This window comes from Vulpes vulpes, chromosome 14 (genome assembly GCF_048418805.1).
Source record: "Vulpes vulpes isolate BD-2025 chromosome 14, VulVul3, whole genome shotgun sequence".
In the NCBI taxonomy this organism is placed as follows: Eukaryota; Metazoa; Chordata; class Mammalia; order Carnivora; family Canidae; genus Vulpes; species Vulpes vulpes.
In genome coordinates this window covers 58,570,373-58,587,845 of record NC_132793.1, presented here as the reverse complement: position 1 = coordinate 58,587,845, position 17,473 = coordinate 58,570,373, and the positions used below count along the sequence as shown (strand labels likewise).

Here is a 17,473-nt window from a genome sequence, read left to right as displayed (position 1 = left end):
TTAAACTTGACTAAATAAAATGTTTTTGAAGATATTGAATTAATAACAAAAATATCCTCAACCAAATTCTCTCTAATTCACATGGCCTGACAGAGGTATTCTATCAGTATTTAACATCAAAATGACTCCTATGTAATATATGCATTTTTAGAACATATAGATGGGAGAGAATGGTTCAAAGTTAAGATCTGAAGAAAACAACCATTTTCTAAAACCAGATAAAGGCAGTGTATGAAACAGTTTTAAGACCATCTTACTTAAAATACTTAATTTCCTTTAGAAATCTTAAATCTAAACTAATAATAACAGTATAATGAAAATACTAGTACATCGTGACCCAAGTAGGAATGAGGGTGTTTTAATATCAGGATATCTATTGGTGTAATCCACCTCAGTGAGGGCCTAAAAAAAGAAATGCAGTCATTATCTAAAATAATGGAGAAAGGGGGATCCCCGGGTGGCTCAGAGGTTTAGCGCCTGCCTTTGGCCCAGGGCGCAATCCTGGAGTCCCGGGATCGAGTCCCACGTCGGGCTCCCAGCATGGAGCCTGCTTCTCCCTCTGCCTGTGTCTCTGCCTCTCTCTCTCTCTCTCTCTCTCTCTCTGTCTATAATGAATAAATAAATAAATAACCCTTAATAAAATAAAATAATAAAATAAAATAAAATAATGGAGAAAATACACGATAAAATAAAAAGTAGTTATGATAAAAAGTGTCATCATATTAGACAAAATTCCTTAGTTTGACAAAGCCTATCTAAATAACTAAAATTAAATATCATATTTTACGGGAAAAATGTTCATTCATTACTCCTAGTTTATAAACGAAAAACTGAAAGTTCTGACTTACCAAATAAATGAAATAAGAACACATAAGAGTATGCAATGTGAAAGAGACGGGGCATTACTTTTAAATGTCTGGGATTAAAAAAAAAAAAAAAGACACCGGCGTAGAGTAGCCACTGTACCAGAAAAAAATTAGAGCTAAGCAAAAGTTGCAGCAAGTTCTCCAGGTATAAAAGTAACCTAAAAGTCAATAAAAGCCCTAGGAAATAGCATAGAATAAGATGTATGTTTAGAAATCTTGCTAATGAACTAGCAGTTCCCCTCCTGACTACAGGCACAAAGTATATCTAAAACTGACCCATAAGGAGGTGGGTTCAAAGGAGGCCTACTCCTAAGTTTTCTTTCATTAAGAAAATGGATTGGTATGTAAAATAAAATGTATACTTGAGCTAGGTTATAGCAGACAGAAACCATAAATTTAATGTACCTTTGGCTCAGGGCGTGATCCCAGGGTCCTGGGATCAAGTCCCACATTGGGCTCCCTCCCAGGGAGCCTGCTTCTCCCTCTGTCTGTGTCTCTGCCTCTCTCTCTGTGTGTCTCTCATGAAAAAAGAAATAACATCTTTAAAGAGAGAGAGAGAGAGAGAGAGAATCTTGGCATTTTCCTATGAAATAGGACCATGGTTTGAGGTAATATAAACAAGCAAGGTTTTGTTGTTGTTTTTTTACAGTCTTTCATGGAGTGACAAAATTGAACTTGAGAGTCAACAAACACACAACTGGGGGTTTCTGAAGACATTTGCCAATGTGTGAAGCTTTCTGGAGAGGGCTGTTAAAACAAAAACTCTCTAAGTGGAATGGTGATTTGGCATTCTCTCTGTGCTGTGGACACCAGGAGCAAAGTTCAGGGTGTGCCTGGGAAAAGGACAATGATGTGTTTACCAAGGAAGCTAAGAAACCTGGAAGGTGAATCTTTAGGAAGAGTGATGTTATCAGAAGAAGAAACTGAACTGAAATCCTTAACTGAGTGTTGATAACATAATGAAGAGTAACCCTTTCATGAAAAGAAGAAAGAATGAAACCTGACTGGAGAAAGATACAGCATCAGGTACTTCTATATTTTCTTACTTTTTTATTTCCTTTTTTTTTTTTTTTTTTTTTTTGCACACTACTAGTCTATTTCGTTAGACGTCAGGATAGAGTTTATATGGTCCAGAGTGGGGCTGGTGTCAGCAAAGGGGTTTCTGAGATGCTGCATTATATATATATATATATATATGCATTCAATTGGTGAAGTTTTATCAAGCATTTCATTAAAAAATTTGTTCTTTCATGTAATGTTATACTTCATTTAAAATCTTACTTAAAAATCACATATGCATAAAATAATTTTAGTTCCAATAGTTTTTTTTTTCTGAAAGCAAAGGTATTCCTGAACTTTGCAAATAGGTGAGATAATAAACTTTTGATAAACTAGTTATCAACTGTTGAGACATTTCTTAAGTTTAAGTCATCTTTCTGTTTCCCAAATAAACCCAATTAAGTAGTATTATGTAATTATAATACATTCCACTTACATCTTCACATCCTAGTTCATAATTAATTTTTGTAATACTGTCATCAGATTGTTATACCAAGGTCATGTGGCTTCTTAAAACTATTTGAAGGATGTTCCATTTTTTTGTTGAGGATCAGGAAAAAAAAACACTCTAAATGTTATTGAAAAGATCTGTTCTGTAAAGTTCAGATAGAACTTGAAGCAGATAAATTCAGCTAAGCGGTTAAGGAAATGTGCTATGCTGAGTTGTTCAAGTCTAGCAAGATCTTCCATCCCTGGGTTCTGCTTTATTTGGGAGAGCCTGAGTTGAGACTGAGGAAAGAACTTAGGTCCCCACAGAAAAATCGGGGCAAGGTTACTAGAGGGTGAAAGGATGCTTGATGGCAAGATCAATCACTACCCAATGTAAGTAATCAGACAGTTTTCAGTCTTTACACTTATATGCAAAATACAAATTGTTGACTTTTTGGCTTGTTGTACTAGGATAATTCCTCAATAATCCACTTTATTTAAAATACATAGTTCTACTAAATCACACAGCTATTTATAACAGAGTTTCTTTTATTATAATATAAAGAAATTTGAAGTAAAGTCTTTGATTCTAAGTTTTCTGTGCCCAGTGTTAATAGTCCTAGAATCTTCAACAATTCAGCCTACCAGGTTTGGATACATGACAGATAGAATAGTGTCCCCCCTACAAGTATGTCCACACCCGAATCCCTGGAACCCATGAATGTGAATGTGTTACCTCATAGGCAAAAGAGACTTAGCAGATGTGATTAAGAACATAGACCTTGCAATGAGGAAATTATCTTAAATTATTCAGGAGACCCAATGTAACCACATGAATTCTTAAAATCCAGGAACAGTTCTGGCTGAGTAAGAGAGATGAGATGGAAAATGAGGCAACAGAGATTCGAAGCTTAAGAGGGACTTGATATTGCTGGCTTTAAAAATGAAGAAAGAAGACCTTGAGCCAGGGAACGTGACACTGTCTAGACTCTGGGGAAGGTCCTCGGTCAATAGCCAGGAAGGAAGGAAGTGGGGGTCCTGTAACCTCTAGGATCTGAATTTTGCTAACAATGCAATTAAGCAAAAGGTGGATCCTTGTCTTGAGCATGCAGAAGATGAGTGCACCCTACACACCTTGGTTGTAGCCAGGGAAGACCCATGTTGGGCTTCAGGGCTTCTGACCTACAGAACTAAAGAGTAAATTTATTCAAGCCACTACCTGTGTAATAATTTGCAATGGCAACAGCAGAAAACTAATACAGAATATTTTACACAATAAATTCTCTGAGAGCTTTGCACATCCATTGTACTTCTTAGAGCCTCTACAATTCAGTATCTTGTAGAACTTTCTGATACCAAGAACCTATGAGAATAAGTGACTGCTATGTTGTGTGCTTAAAGAAACTAGAAATCAGTTTATTTCACAGGAACGAGGAGGCACAAATTTATGCAGTTTTTATCATAAGGTGTATCTTTTCATCTCAAACTTGGTCCTTAAATTGATGCTCAACTATGTACAATACAGTCCATTTCCAACAGCAATGAAAAAAAAAGAAAAAGGTTTTGTGAAAAATAACATTCCTTATTTTTATAGCCGAAATTATTGGACAAGAGTCCTTTCTGTGGAAGTACAATGAATATTTTAATCATGCATCATTTTAACGTCAGTTGTGAAGCTACGTGAATAGCATCGGACTCTTAAGGAGGAAAAAATGAAAGGGAAAGAAAAGATGAGGATGGAGGAGAAATTTTAAATTCAGGACTTTTCATTTTGTGTCACTGAAAACTCAAAAGGGAAGTTAAAGATTAATAAACACAAATTTAATGCCTATCATTTAAAACTGATGAGGCAGTTATTGTAATGACTGTCATTATCACAACATCTCTGTCAATATGAGGTCTATAACAGGCGACACAACTCTCTCTTAATGTGATGCTTTAAAGAGTGAGTGCCTATATAGATTTAAATTTCAGAAGAAATCCATTTAAATGGTGGATCACAGTATTTAATAATCTGTTTCTTTTGTATTCAAAATGTACTAAAAAGCACCATTCTTATAGAGGTCCTTTATTTCTGGAATTCTTTATTTTACTCCTTGTCAGGCTATCTATTATTCATGCCTCTCTCCGGTACATAACTCTTTACTACAGTTACTGCACTTTGAACACTAAATACCCTCATGGTCTGAAAGAGTTAATGTAGTTCCCTAGGCATCTAATTTAATACATGAGAGTGACTTGCCTGCTGATGATGAGCTAGCTCAATATATATTATAGAGAATCAGTCATCTTGTGAAAGTAGCGGTTAAATACACTTTAATTGAGATTTTTGTTACAAGTGGGGAGTTTTAAAAGTGCTGATGAATTAAGAATTCCACTTAGAGTCAGAGTTAATGTTTGGCTATAGGGCTAATGTCTAGGGTATATTTAAGGCACCATGAAAGTGGATGTAGACATAAGTAGGAATAATTCATGCATCTGATGGATGGTTGAACTAGATGACTTTAAGGTCTTTTTTAACTCTGAGAGTACATGATTCTATGCACTATGCATATTAGAAATTTAGCCCTGGAACAAATATGCATGAGTAGTCACACTATAAAATCAGAGCATAAAGAGGAAACTATAAAAATAACTAGAGTGTGGGGGAAGATGGACAGTTAAAATAAGAGCCCTGCTTTGAATCGGATTTAAAATAACTTTAAAATGCCATAGTTTGAGTGTCCTCTGGCTAGTGATTTCCACGTTTTGGGGGTAAAGACTAATTTTAACAGATAGTTTTATTATTTCCTAAATTGATTACATACTGTTAGTATCTCTTGAGACATTGTATGAAAATAAAAAAAAATATTCCATGTTTTTAAATGATTTTGTATGTTGATAATACTCAAATGTGGGCTGTTTCCTTATGCAACAAGGGCACAGGTATATAATGTTTTGTGAAAATAATCCCAGGCTCTCATAAAGGTCCAGGGACACAGATTATGAATAACCTCTTTAAAGTATCATTTCTTAATAAGATGATTATCTTAAGATGATTCTCTTAAGACTTGAGATCGGTTACTCAGTTGACATTTAGAAGGTGAGTGTGAAGTCACAAGGCACCCGACACGTAGTAAATATTGTCAGAAGCTGCACACACTCCATTCCCCCTATCAACAGGAGAAGATAACTAACATGTTTTCCCTTTACCCCGTTTGCTAGGAATAATGTGAAGACTTTCCTATTACACCTCACAAAAATCTTAAGACTCATTATTACAGTTATTTATTTTTTTTCATTCTTACAGTTATTATAAGGTTGCTAAAAAAATAAAATATTAAGATGTTAAATAACTTACTTAGAGATAAACAGACTTCAACCCCAATAGTCTATCATTCCCACATACTCTTTTCCCTTCACTAAACAATACACTTATCACATACAGTACAGTTTAAGCAACATTAGAAAATCAATACGAATATATTGGAAAATAGTGCCTTGTATTTGCAAACACATGAAATTTAAAGTAGCAACTTTCAGTATTATTTTCAGTTATATAAAGCTTTTGACTTTTCTCGTAAACTCTGTGACATAGAATATCAGATGGTAAAAATATTCCCTTTTTTTTTTCTCGTAATTTGTAAAACACTATTCCCGTGCCCTGGAAATCATATTACCCATTTTAACACTTTAAATGATCACAGCAACACCTTAAGTTAAATGCTAGTTTTACCTCCATTTTCCACATGCACATTCAAAGGAAGGAAGTGGTTAAAATGACATCTCTTAAATTTTATGAATAGCAAGTGGCAGGACCCAGAATATGAGCTAGATTGGTTGGATTCTAGAGTCTGTTCTCTTAGTTCTTTGCACATTGCTTTAAATAATAATACAGAATGCCTGAGCAAATACCACAAATATGCATAAAAGGACACCTGGAAAGCAGTAGAAAAATCTGATGTCCAAGAAACCCCGTTTAACACCACCTGGCTGGCTGATCAAAGGCAATATAAATACCTTTCCTTGGATTGGAATTTTGCAATTCTCAAGTGATTTAGAATATATCCTAACATTTAGCCACAACTTTTTGAGGGTGGTACAGGTTATTTTTATCCCTATTTTATAAATGCCTAAATGTGAAGAGGCAAAGTCTCCCTTTAATAAGTGGTAGACTTCCATGGGCAGATTTTATCCTGGCTCAAGTCGTCTATCCATCAGGTAAATTAGACAAGTAATTTACTTGTTTACAGGATCATTTTTTGAGATCTCTGGGATTGATACTTCTGGATTTGGAGATGTTTGATATAAAAACCTTCTGGCTGAATGGATTTGACTGAATATTTTGAGACAGCAAGAGTTCTAAAGTAAAAGAAGAGGTAAAATTAGTGGCTCAAGTAAAAACAACAACAACAACAACAACAACAACAACAACAACAACAAAAAACATTGACTCAAGTGTGACCATCTTATCTCCTTAAACTTGAATTTCAGTCATAAAGTTGGTGAAGTAACAGAGCTATATATCTATGAATATATACAGATGCGACCAGAACAAAATCTGTATTAATTACCAGTTTTCCCATATTCGTTGTGCCCTTTTCCCAGCCAATTCCATACACACACAGCTACTTTGTAAGGAAAATTATCTCTGTAACTAATCATTGTTGAGTTAATGGTGCAGTAAATGGAGATAGGGAATTAGGCAAGCCAAAGGGTATGGAGGGGTAAAAACATATGTGCCTGGAAAAAGATGGAGACATCTGGAAGGAAAGAACTTAAGATAGGAGAAGTCAGGGGTTAGCCTTTGGGAGAAACATGTGAGGGGAGAACAGCAGTGTTATAAAAAGAGGAGAGATGTTTGAGAAATGGAAGAAGGAGACAAGAAGGGAAGAGAAATCAGCAGCTGCTTTGAGAAAGAATTTTGAAGAAAGGGAGAAACTTTGTAGCTGTTCATCAGTACTTTGGTAGTTGAGTGTGTGTGCGTGCACAGGATTGCAGATTTTTGTATTGTTTATGTTCCTTTATAGCATTTGCGAGTTTTTAAGCTTACCTGAAATATAAACCTAGAAAGGCTTGTTTTATTTGGGTAAAAAGTGGAGTGATTATAACAACAGGACACATGTGACGTCTTGTTCTCCTCTGTTTTGTCTTCTGTGTCTACTGATGTCTTTGTGCCTTTGCTTCTCCATTGAGTAGTAGAAGAATTGCTATTTCTTTCTACAATACGCTATGTGGATGAACTAATATCTCTCAAATGATATTGTAGCTTTCAAAGTACACTGCTTTGTGATTAGACTATTGTTCTATGTTCTCATTCAGCTGAACAATGCACCTTTATCTGTAGGGATCATTACACAAGATGCTAACCTGATTTCATTCTCTGGTGACAGAAAGACGGGGACACTATTTTGTCTCCTTTGGCTGAGGAAGATGTAATATCTTGTATATAGAGAACAAATTGACCTTGTGAATACTATAGTTAATTAAATGAAGACCATAATTGAATGCCAGTTTGCACTAAAAAATGGTCTGCCACCTTCCAAGATTCATCTAAGAGCAATTGAGACAGTCGATGTGTAGGTGTTTATGGGCTCGACATTAGGTCATTGCGAGTGTTCTATTAGCAATTACCACCTTTATTATCCTGCTTCCAAAGAATGTTAAGCTTTCCTCTTGCTGGATGTGCATATTACTTAATATCCTAGAAAGTGTGCTGAGCATTGATTTAAAAAATTACTTGGGCTCAAATGACCTGTGAAAAGTAAGTGGTTGATTTTAGGAAGGATTCTGGAGAAATCTACACACCCGACAATTTGGAGCATGGATCTCTTGGCATATGCTATTAGCTATATTTCCTACTGCTGAAAATAGTCGATATTTATAATATAATTTTTTATTCTAGGGAACATTTGCCAGAAGTAGCTGTAGTTCTGCTGCATACGATGTTTGTTAGAACTGAATGAAGGTAAATAATATATTACATTAAATACAAATAAATAATATTAAATAATATATTGCATTAATAAATTATTAAATAATATATAATAAATTATTAAATATTATATTATATTTCATCATTATTATATAATAATAATTATATTATTTTGGCTGTTTTCTTGTTCAGTAACCCTACTCTCTATTCCTATGGAGTGTACATCTTGACAGTCTGTTTAGAGAGGAGATCAAATTTCCATTTTCTTTAAAAGTTATTAAACTTTATCTTGTTCAGGTAGATTTTGTCACCAACCACACATAGCCTCCTTCAGGTCATATCAGAAAATTGTGATAAGATAGGAAGAGTTAACTGTTAGATTTTTGAGAGTTAGCTGGTCTAAAAAGTTTGTGGTAAATATTCACCTCTGGCCTGTTGGTAAGCAAATGCCAGCTCAATTCCCATATAACTACCCCAAACAGGAATAATGAAGTACTATTTTGAGTTTCATGTCCACTCAGAAATCCACCATTCTCCATTATCATACACTGAAAGCAACGTCAGAGTGTACTTAAATATGATCTGTAAGTTATGGGGTGACAAAAGAATGCTCAGAATCCTTTGACTAATTTCTCTTATTTGACTTTCTAACATCTCCATTACCCATAACTTTTTAAAGTTTTTATTTAAATTCCAATTGGTGAACATACAGTATAATAGTAATTTCAGGTGTATAATACAATGATTCAACACTTCCATATAACACCCAGTGCTTATCATAAGTGCCCTCCCTACTCCCCATCACCTATTTCACTTATACCCCCACCACTTCCCCTCTGGTAAACATCAGTTCTGTATAGTTGAGAGTCTGTTTCTTGGTTTGCCTCTCCTCTTTTTTTCCCTTTGCCTATTTATTTGTTTATTAAATTACACATATGAGTGAAATCACATGGTATTTCTTTTTCTGATTGACTTAGCATAATACTCTCTAACTCCATCCACATCATTGCAAATGATTAGATTTTATTCTTTGTCATGCATGGGTGAGTAATTCTATTGTGTATATATGTACACAATATGTGTTTATATATTGTGTATATATATTTCAGTGTATTTATACATGTTCTTCTTCTTTATCCATTCATCAGTTGCTAGACACTTTGGCTGTTTCTGTAATTTGACTATTTGGATAATGCTGCTATATACAAGGGGGTGCACATATCCCTCTGAATTAGTATTTTGGGATTCTTTGGGTAAATATCTAGTAGCACAGTTGCTGGATTCTATTTTTAACTTTTTGAGGAACCTCCATTCTGTTTTCCAAAGTGGCTGTACCAGATTGCATTCCCAACAACAGTGCAAGAGGGCTTCCATTTCTCTACATTTTTGCCAACACCTGTTGTTTCTTGTGTTGTTGATTTTGGCCATTCTGACAGGTGTGAGGTGATGTCTCATTGTAGTTCTGATCTGTATTTCCCTGATGATGAATGATGTTGAGTATCTTTTCATGTATCTATTGGCCATCTGGATGTCTTCTTTGGAAAAATGTCTGTTCATATCTTCTGCCCACTTTGTTGTCTTCCAACTGTTATTAGTCTCTTTTTTATTCTTTTGGTGATCTCTCCCCGAGTTAACTACTTCCATTTGTAGGTGACAAAATGTGTAAGGAACCCACTTCAAATGTTGACCTGGCTATGAGCATGGTCTTTCACTTTCCTTGAACTCAGAATTAAGACTTTGGGTTCCTGTTTTTTATATTCCAGTCCCAGAAGTAGCTTTCACTGTAGAAGTTATCTGTGGGTAGTCTTATGCTTTCTAGCAGTAGTCTATAATCAAGCTCTAGCTTCTTCAGGACACTATACAGGATAGATTTAAAAATGTGTTAAACTAAGAATCATTCTCTCAAATGGGTTTAAATGCATTTCATTTTTGGACAATCTACATGACACATTTTTTTATCTCAAAATAATGCCTTCACTCCAAATAAATCAAGGTAAAATAAATGAAGAGCTCAAGGTGACATCAGTCCCATTTGTCTCAGTTCTGGTGTTGTGTGGATGTAGAGCAGCAGCTAGTTAGGACAACAGGTGATATATCCAAAGTAATAGCCAAATTCATTAACATTTTTCCATTTCTAAACCACCCTTAAAGAAAATCATATTTGGGGTCACACCATCCTCACAGTAGTCCAGCAGAGCAACCATGCCATCTGGATTCATGTTTTCACCAATAATGAACAGGTCATTTTTGAAATTAATAAGGATGTGTTTGATTTGTTCTGAAGCCCTGTCATAAAAGGTTTTACTCTTTCTGGACTCTGTTCTTAAAGTTTGCCTTCGATTGATTTTATGTAATCTTTGATGTACTTCTTGTAGGCTTCTTTTGTGAAGCTGGTTTCCTGCAAGTGATGGTTCATGACAATATCAACACCAGTGATTACTGTGGTACTTTGGTACCTTTGCCCTCTAGGCCTTCAGTGGAGGCATTTCCACCAACGAGCAAGTCATCAATGTTACCCTCTGTCCTACTGACCATCTCCCCTCTACCTCCAGGCACAGCCCATCTGCAATCTCCTGTATCTTGTCGATATCAGAGAACTCTCATCATGGGTGATGAGGTCCCAATTGATGATATTACAGTTGGAGAGAGACGATGGAGGTGCTAGCTTAGCAGGATCCAGGAGCTCTGAACAAGTGCACTGTAGCCAGAGCAGCACTTGAGGGTGCTTCTGCCCATTTTTAATTGGATTATTCATTTCTTTTGGGTGTTGAGTTTTATAAGTTCTTTATTTATTTTGGATACTACCCCTTTATCAGATATGTCATTTTGAAATATCTTCTCCCAGTCAGTAGGTTTGCCTTTTGGTTTTGTTGATTGTTTCCTTCACTTTGCAGAAGTCTTTTCTTTTGATGAAGTCCTAACAGTTTATTTTTGCTTATACCCTTATCTCAGGAGACATACCTAATAAGAAGTTGCTATGGCCATGATCAATGTTGCTGCCTGTCTTTCCCTCCAGGATTTTGGTGGTTTCCTCTCTCATATTTAGGTCATTAATCCTTTTTGAATTTATTTTTGTATATGGTATAAGAAAGTAATCCACTTTTTTTCTCTTGCATGTTACTGTCTAGTTTTCTCAATATCATTTCTGAAGAAACTGCCTTTTTCCCATTAGATATTCTTTCTGGCTTTGTTGAAGATTCATTGACTATATAGTTTAGGGCTCATTTCTGTTTTTTCTGTTCTGTCCCATTGATCTTTGTGCCTATTTTTAATGCCAATACCATAAATTGGCAAGGAAGAAGTAAAACTTTCACTAATTGCAGAAGACATGATGCTCTATTACTCATTACATTTTAATTTAAAAAAATCAAATGTGGGGGCACCTGGGTGGCTCAGTCAGTTAAGGTTTTGACTCTTGATTTCAGCTCAGGACATAATCCCAGGGTTCTGACAATGAGCCTTGTGTTGGGCTCTGCACTGGGCATGGAGCCTGCTTAAGATTCTCTTTCTCTCTGTATCCTCGTTGACTTGGGGACTCATTCTCTCTCTTAAAAAAAATGTCATCTAACTTGGCATGTTCATCAACTTAGGCTAAGCTATTCTTAGCTACCAGTTAATTCCTGAAATATTGGTGACATTAATATTGGTGGCCTAAGTTTATTTCTCCAGAGAAGTAGCCTTCCAAGTGAATTTTAAGGTCTTATCATTTTTCAGTATAAACATGAAGCTTTCAGGGTCAGTGTCATGATTTGAGCAAGCTACAGAGTCAATCAAGTGCTTTTAAATATCTCAGCCAAGAAATGACAATGTCAAATTTTGTTTATACTCCATCAGCTGGAAGTAGCCATATTGCCCTGACTAATTTTACGTAGGCTGGAAACTTGTCTGCTGGGTGTTCAAGAAAGAGAGGAGAAGTGAATAATGATGAGCATTGGTAATTGCTACCACCCCCAGCAGGGCATCACATCTAGTTATAAACAGATCTCCAAAAAATTATATATGATTTTTGCTTGCTGTTGGGTAAGCAAAAATTAGACTTGTGAGTTTTTGAGCCTACAGAGCTAAGTTCTATAGATATTCCAATTCTATATTCCAATATCTTGGTTTCCTCATGAACTTCTTTGGGTTGCCTAGATCCGGTTAATTTCTAGTTATTGAAGGTTGATTCATCTCATAAAATTATCTTGCTTTCAATATCATGGAAATTAGGAGATGTGAACTGAAAATTTGTAGCAAAATTCACATGATAGTTGATTTCAAATTATTACTTTTATAAGGAGAGGAAATAGCTCTTTATCATTATTAACCACTAATACATGATGAACACCTATTGGGTGCTTATCTTTCTAAGAAGCCTTGATGATGGCAGTAGAAGGTTTATAAAATCCTCCAAAATGAAAAATATGCATATTGTTTTAGACCAGGCATTCTTAACTCTGATGCATGAAACCTTATAGCATACAGATGGCCTTTGGTGGGGTATATATATAAGACCCTTAAGTCAAATACAACATTTTATACATATACATATATGTGTATTTTTTCTTGTAGTCTCAAAAGGATCAGTGGTCCAAAAAAAGGTATAAATATGTTTAATCAGGATAACATTTTTATTTTTTATTTAAGGACATGGGAGAAACAGAGTGAAGAGGATTTGAAGTAAGAAATGAAAATGTCTTATAGTCATCTTAGGTCACTAGACTTTATGCTTGGTGTTCTATTTTTTTGAATAATTGTTTAAAGATATCAGCTTGGAGCTTAAAGCTTGGCATTATCAGTTGGGTTTCTATGGCCCAAAAAAAAAAATACTCCTTTTAGATATTTTTTAAACTCAGGAATAAACTGCTTTTGGATTAAACTATTCCATATTTCTTACCCTGAGTGGCTGACTTATATCTTCAGTATTAACAGTATTGCATTTATACATGAATTTAATGAAATGAAGGAAAATATGTTCATAAATATTTTAGGTTGCTTTAAGAATAAATTATTTCAATAAAATTATTTTTGTGTTTCTTTTAATATGAAAGGGTTCCACATTTTCTATTAGCAATTCAGAAATAAAATATACAGTATGACCAGTATGACTTGCCTAGAGCATGAATAAAACAACATCTGTGAATCTGTAATAGTAAATTAGCTTTTGGGTCTTACAGGGACATAGAAACCGCATGTGACTAGTTAATAGAAATGAGGCATTTGAATGCATTTCCTCTTCCACTAATTTAAAGAAAAAAAAAATTGATCAGAATGTCCATACTTCAGTTCTTACAGCTTTTCCTCAGTCTAGGATATCCTTTTTTGTGACCATTTCCTTTGGAGCAAGGAAAGGCTCAATTTTTGGAGTAAGGTCCTTATTTTTGTCCCCAGTATGCTACTACTTCTGAAATCTTACCCTTTGCAAAATAAGTATGGCTGTTAGACCTGCCTTTTAAGCACATTGACTAGTTTAGACAAAGCCATATCAGATCTATTAGAAGCAAAAACAATACATTAGGAAACTCATGAGAGAATAGACGTATTTATAAACATGTGTATACTGAACACAAATTTATTGAGAGGTATTTTTTTTGTGAAAAAAGAACTGAAAGTAAAATTATTTAATTCTTTATTTAAAAATATTTTTTACCACTCCATTATTTCTGGAAAATTAAAAAAAAAATGAGACCTTTATCAAATCTAAATACTGTCGTCTATGACTTGGACTTGTTACCAGAGCACTTGTGTGGAGATCCAAAGCCATTTCCTTATGCTCAGAAAAATCATTGTCCAGTTCTATAAGAAAGCAAGAGTGTGTAAAAAGATAATGCTTAAGGAATAGATTCTTTTATTGCAAATTATTCTATGGTTGTTATTAAAATACTACATAATACGGATCAGTCTCTCTGTCTCTTGAATTTAGTAGTTACTATGGGACACATCCTGAATTTTTTTTAAATAAGAAGTATAGAAAAATTTCTTTCCAAGTCATGTATATATGACACTCTTCTCAGACAGTAAACCTAAGATGGAAGAATTTTGTGGACTTCAGTCTTATTGGATAATTTTGCATGTGTCTATAGTGCACATATTTTTTTCATATGCAAAGGATAAATAGGGGAATACAACAATCAAAACATGAAAATGTGTCTGCTCATTTCTGATATCTGATGAGATGATTTGGCAAAGACCTAACAAATAATAACAGCTGAAAGCAAAAAAAAAAAAAAAAAAAAAAAGTCATCAAGCTGAGTGAACAACCCATGAGTATGCACCCTCCAGCCCCCAGCACATACACACACTTGGTTGACTCATTGACTTTCTCTGACTCCAGTTTTCCACATATGTTGGTTAATTGGTGTACACTATGCTGTTATCCCAGAATTGTTGACTTTTCTGACAAGTGTTTAACATAGCATCTCGCACATGAATGAGAATATTCCTTTTGAGAATCCAAATAAGTGAACAAAAGGGAAAGCCTTAAGTAATGAGAAGATTTAAATACTAAAACACTTAGAAAGAAATGGAGAATCAAGCCTGAAGAAATCACATTGTAATGTGAGACGCGCTACATAAATAAATAAATTAATAACAATGAAAGCTTTACACATCACAGTTATCATCTCCTTTAAATGGAATTGAAAAACATTTGCAATGGATTGAAATTAACAACTATAAAACTGGGTATAGGAGGATACCATTTTGTAGCATCTGTTCTCACTTGGCACCATATGAGCAATTTCTTTATGAGGTAATTGGCCAAACAACAAATGTTAAGTTTCTATTTTAAGCTAATGCATAAAAAAAAAGAAAAACAGGACAATGAAGCATAATTATTAACCTACAAGGTTAAAATAATATTCTTTCCGACATCTCTTTTGACTTCAAAGAGCCACAATGCTTACTATGTTCAATTCCACCAAACAAAAGCACTATATTTATTTTAGTGTTATTAGAGATTTAGGATGTTCAAAACTGGTGATATTTCTACTGGTTGATTTCCATTTATTTAGAATATACAAATAATATTTGTATTTGTACAAATATTCTTTGTATTTGTACAAATACAGTCTTTGTAGATTCTTAGTGCTCTGCATCTAATTTTGTTTCCCATTGTTATTTATTTGCAGAACTTTATAACAATATGTGTAAATATATAAAATTATATGCTGTATAATTACTGTGTATACTGTATTACTATGTATATTATATATATAACACATATATAATAGAAAAATAATATTTGGATGACCAACCTAGATTTTCTGATAAAAATATATTTTGTTTGTATCTGTGGGGAGAAAAATAATATAATTAAAAAGCCACCCTAATTTTTGACTGTATTTTCTTCATTAGAATATATAGAGAATATAAATTTTTTATAGGGAAGAGTTAGATTTTGTTCCTTTTATAATTTTAGACACTCCCCATATAGTAGTACTGCATTGTTTTTCAATGAAATTAAAGCGAATAAGACTTCTCAGAAAATGCATTCCTCCCATTTCACAAACTATGATTGTTGGCCATTTTAAGAGGTGTACCTTATTGGAGGCTCTCATCAGCATCTCTGAACAACTCATCATTGATTTTTCTCATTTCTCATAAATCTAATGGTTATAAGTTGATCCTTTGTTGTAACTGCAGCTAAGAACTTAAACGCTTCCTTGAATGTCCTATAGGCATCTCAAATTTCGCATGCTTAAAACTGAATTTCTCAACTATTCCCCAAATTATATGTCAATACATTTCCTTATTCGACATCTCTGGCAATATTTTGATTATTCTGCTCTCCCAATCTCATATACAAATCCTAATGACTCTGCCTACTGATCACTTTTCAAATTCACCTACTTTTTTTTCATCTCCTTTTCTTCTAGCTGGCAGTCTACTGATCTCTCTTACTTAGGCTACTTTAATAGCATGTCCAAACTTGAAATAACTTGGCCTTTTCAATATAACAAAGGCTCCTTATTATTAATCTCCCAGCTAGCACCTCTAGTGATCATATGAGATATCCTAATGAGCCCTCTCCAATATTCTGGTGGCTGAACAGCTGTTTCCAGGGACATTGCAAAACTTCACTGAGGTTACAGAAGCTAGCCCGTAGAGTGGAGACATAGAAGTAGTCTTACCCCTACCTGTCAATGATGTGATGATGATGTGAAGTTTATTTGCTTGCTCTCTTAAGGCACAGACTCATTCCAACTGAATCTTGCCCAGAAATTTTAAAAAAACATGCTTTCTAACTGTTTTCTAACTCAGGTCACAGGAAAATCTGCTGAAATAGTAATTTTCTACTAATAAGTTTTTCTATTAACCATTGCCTTCTCTGCTAGTGCACTCTTAAGATCAACACAAATATAAAAAGTAAAATTCAATTTCAGAGATAGAATAGGGATTTTAAAGTTATCTAAGTTACCCAAACAATAAATATAGTTGTTACCCAAATAAATATAATTGTTTGAATCTCAGGATCATGCCCTGGGCCAAAGGTGACGCTATACCACTGAGCCACCCAGGGATCCCCAAATCTGATTTTTAACAGCCTCCTCAGTCTTTATTTTTATAAGACTTTAAGCTTAGTTAATATATATTCACAAATTTCTAAAACCTCAAAATAAAAAAAAATTCTATAAAGCAAGAAGTATTCCTTTTTCCCATGACTCCCTGTGCTAGTTCTCAGCATCTGTTACACTATTATTTATTTCTTTTATATCATTCCCTGAGATTTTTATGAGAAGCAATTTTATGTATTGATTTTACTGAAATACACAAGTTCCATTTAACACAAAGTATCTATTTTTCTTTCTAATGTGAAAGGCATTTATTAAATAGATTAAACAATTAAAATTATTTTCAAAAGTTTTATGTTGAAGACAATTCAAAAAAGTGTGTCAAAGAATTTTAATTTCTAATCCTATATATAAATGATTATGTAATTATCATATGTAATTATTAAAAGTCAACTTAGCACTTTTTAAACAACAGATTTATTATTTTTGCCTAGCAAAAAAGTCTGGTTATATTAAAACTCCAATACTATTAAGTTCAAGGTTCAATAATAATCTCAGACTTCTAAATTATTTTTATCTTTCTACTCTATCAGTATATCACTTTCCACCTAAGTGAATGGTTCTCATGTTTGCAAGAAGCTAAAATAGTCAAACTTCATATCCACAGACAATAGTGACTAGGCCAGGCCAAACCCATTCATTCACCTGCCCCC

At 34.2% G+C, this 17,473-nt stretch overlaps 1 pseudogene; it reads right to left on the bottom strand.

The window, feature by feature from the left end:
• Nucleotides 1-10,385: 10,385 nt before the first annotated feature.
• On the bottom strand, nucleotides 10,386-10,818 carry LOC112915607 (translationally-controlled tumor protein-like; annotated as a pseudogene).
• Between the last annotated feature and the right edge of the window lie 6,655 nt (nucleotides 10,819-17,473).